Source organism: Galeopterus variegatus, unplaced genomic scaffold (genome assembly GCF_000696425.1).
Source record: "Galeopterus variegatus unplaced genomic scaffold, G_variegatus-3.0.2 Scaffold11869, whole genome shotgun sequence".
NCBI classification, from domain to species: domain Eukaryota; kingdom Metazoa; phylum Chordata; class Mammalia; order Dermoptera; family Cynocephalidae; genus Galeopterus; species Galeopterus variegatus.
This window is the reverse complement of record NW_007737980.1, coordinates 21,840-25,940: the sequence shown is the minus strand read 5'-3', so window position 1 is coordinate 25,940 and position 4,101 is coordinate 21,840.

Here is a 4,101-nt window from a genome sequence, read left to right as displayed (position 1 = left end):
TATCCACTCATCTGATGATGGACATTTGGGCTGGTTCCAAGTCTTGGCTATTGTAAAGAATGCTGCGATGAACACTGGGGAATAGGTATACCTTTGACTTGATGATTTCCATTCCTCTGGGTATATTCCCAGCAGTGGGATAGCTGGGTCATATGGTAGATCTATCTGCAATTGTTTGAGGAGCCTCCATACCATTTTCCATAGAGGCTGCACTTTCTTCTACAAAATCATACTGTGGACCCAGTCTGTTTTGATTAACCTAGCCTTATATTGACTCCTGCTTCATATAAATAAGCTGGTCCTCTCCCAAAGGCCTTAAATATCAAATGAGATCACTTGTGCTAGCTATGGAACAATGGAGAACAGTTCAAAAATGCACAGAGGACACCTACAGAGAGACCAATTACAACAAATCTTAGAGGATGTTTTTAATTCAATTATAACTAAGGCACATGGCCATGAAAAGGACAGAGTATGATGGTCTCAAATGTATCTCAAGACACTTGTAACAAATCTGATGGTCATAGCACTAATACCTACAGGAGCAAGGCAGGTGTCATCACTGAAGGAATGCATAGGATGAGAGTCAGGAGGGAGGAGTGGAGTCAGTAAAGACCTCTGAGCTAGTGCCCCCTTCAGAGAGGCAGCTGTTACTCAGCTCTCATTGATACTGTGCCTTAACAGAGGCTCAGTGCACCAACCAGCATCATATGACATTTTTCTAAGATGAGACAACAATACAAATTTTCTGTGTGAACTATCCCAACTTCAAACTTTAGCTTTCACGTCCAAACATTAAAAATAACACTGTATATGCTGAAAAGAAGAAGTTTTTAAGACAGATACACCCTTGTGCCTGTGGCATGTGGGTTTTGCCTCGTCTTATAGACACTTGAGTACAGGTCTTTCTAGCAGTGTGGCTGTCAGCGTCACAGGGGCAAACTCTACAGCTCACTCATCTTTACATTCTCATCACCTGTAAAACTGAATTCCACACAATATATGTAAAGAACTTGCTTCTTGACCAAAGATGTAATGAACAGTTAAATGTATGTATATATAGTATATAAAATAATACGTACAAGGGATCTTCAAAAATTTCATGGAAAGATTTCTATTACTTTTTAACTCCATTTTTTTTCTAAAAAACTTTTTGAAGTACACTGGTACAATTAATTTTTACTTATTTACTTATTTAATTATTTTTTATTTTTGGCTAGCTGGTGCAGGGATCAAACCCTGACCTTGGTGTTACCAGCACCACACTCTAAACAGCTGAGCTAACCAGCAGGCCCTAATTTTTAATATTTATCTTGTATCCTGCAACATTGCTAAATTCACTTATTAATTATTGCCTTTTTCCTGCTATAACAAAATACCTAAGACTGGATCAGTTATATCTAATTGAAATTTATTTTTCAGAGTTCTGGAGGCTGAGAAGTTCAAAATCAAGGTGCAGGCAGGTTAAGTGTCTGGTGAGGACTGGGTCTCTACTTCCAAGATGACTCTTTGAATGCTGCCTCCTCCTGAAGGGACCATGGCTGTGTTCTTACATGATGGAAGGCATGAAAAGGCAAAGCAGATTAGCTAGTTCCCTCCAGCCCTTTTATACGGTCCTTAATCCCATTCATGTGGGTTCTGCCCTCATGACTTAACCACCTCCTAAAGGCCCCACCTCTCAATACTATTGCATTGGGGATAAAGTTTCAACTTGAATTTTAGAAGAAATACAAACATTCAAACCATAATAATTATAGAAGCTTTCTGTAGATTCCACAGGAGTTTTACATAGACTTTCATGTTCTCTGAGAGTAAAAGAGCTTTACTTCTTCATTTAAACATGGATGACTTCTATTTTAATTTTTTGCATGATTGAATGGGGAACATGTAATGTTCGTAAAAGTGATGAAAGCAGATGTCCTTGCTTGCTCCTAATCTTACAGGGAAAACGTTTAGTCTTTTATCATTAAGTATGATGTTAGGTCAAAGTTTTTCAAACATGCCATTTATCTGGTTTAGGAAGATCCCTTTTTATTCCTAATTTGTTGAGAATTTGTATCAGAAATGAATGTAGAATTTTGTCAAATGCTTTGTCTGCATCTTTTGATATGATCATATGATTTTTCTTTTTTAGTTTATTAATATCATGAGTTTCCATAGACTGATCTTGAATATTAAATCCACTTTGCTTTTATGGGATAAATGCCACTTGGTCCTGATGTATCATTATTTTATATATTATTGTTGGATTCAACTTGCTAAAGTTTTGTTAAGATTTTTTTACTTCTATGCTCTTGAGAGATATTGGCCTTTCTTTTCTTGTAGTGTTTTTGTCTGGTTTTAATGTCAAAATACGCTGGCCTCATAGGAAGAGTTGAAAATTATTACCTCCTCTCTGGAAGAAGTTGTGTAGAATTGGCATTGTTCCTGTAATGTTTGCTAAAATTCACCATTGAAGTTTTCTAAGCCCGGTTAAATCCCAGAGTATAAAAAGTACAGCAACTAGAGCCCCAGGGGCTCAAGTAATTGCAACTCGCCCTCCCCAGATCATCATACCTGAAGACAAGGCCCCAGACTAGACAAGGAACACAATCTATGTAAATGCTACCAGGATGACACCCCTGCCCCCCCCTCCTGATTTTTCCTGCATGGGCCCACTATGACCATTTTATCTCTCCTGACCTGCAAAATATCTAAAGTGTCCATGCGGACTGCTCTGAGACTGGGACCAGACACTTCTCAAGGCTCCCGGCCTCCAACAATCTCCCAGTTCCTCAGCAGAAGCCTTGGAAAGAGTGCGGCTGGCATGGGGAACAGCATCGCTGTCCCATCTCTTCTATAAGTTCTGTCAACAGCATCGCTGTCCCATCTCTTCTATAAGTTCTGTCATGGAGAAGCTAATACTTTTAGAATAAGTCAATTGAGTCAGCCTTAGAAATTTGAAAGTGAATGACTTGTGACACATGTAACAATGAACTGTAAAACCCATTCTCAGACATCACTTTGTGAATGTATTTGCTCCAAGAGCTAAAGCATTCGGTCATGTGGGTGGGGATCAGTGCATGAGAAACTTGCTAGGAAAGAGCCCTTCCTATATGTAGTTCCTTGTGGTGGTTGATGGGGTCCAGGGCACACCACCCCAAAATATGACTGTAGGAGACCGGAATATGCCACCCTAAAATATGCATGCCTCTTTAATACAGGGATTATTCTGAGCTGGTTATTTTGAGAAACTGTAAACACTGGGGAAGCTCTAAAAACTTACCTTTTTATAGGAGAAATATACATGTATAAAAGAAGTTTTTACTTGTAAGGGTGTCTCCTTTTCCAAACCAGGAAGAGAGGGTTGATTGAATCCCTAGAGACTCTTAATGGAGAAGGCACCAACTTAAACCTGCATAATAAACCTTACTTTTGTTTAAGGTGCTTTTCCTGGCCATCTTGTCTTAACTGAGACTTTTGTCACATTTTTCTTCCTTATTTCAGAGAAGGATGGTATTTAAGCCTGAAGTCTAAGACAACTCTTTGAGATCTACTCTCAAGATTTACTCTTGTCTTTGGGTTATCACCAATGCATACATGAGGTATAGATTTTGGTAAACTTCTATTGTTCTTCTCTTGTTACTGGGAGTCCCAGCTCACGAAGGGTGAGGGGGGAATTATATTCCTTCCCAACATGGTCTATGAACAACCTCATTCTCTTCTGGCACAGCATCCTTTTGAGTGGGGGTTCCAGGTCTGGCAATAGAGGCCAGCAGCATTTGGGGGCTGCCATCAGTCGTTGAACTCGGCGCTGACTTTCCTGGGCTGTATTGCAGCAGACATCCAGAGGAACAGCTGCAGGCCCAAGGAGGTGTTGACCTGACACCTCCTTGGGTAGGACAAGTAAGATGTCTTTAGAAGGGATAGAATGGCTTGTTGGACTATCCTCGGGCACTGGTTCTCCATGCTGGCTGCATGGTGGGAAAGGATAAGACAGTGATGTTTGGATACGATTTATAGACATTCTGATGAAATTAGTCTGGGGGGTGGGGTCTTGACATTGGCATTTTAAAAAGCTCCACAAATGATTCTAATGAATAGCCAGGGTCGAGAACTACT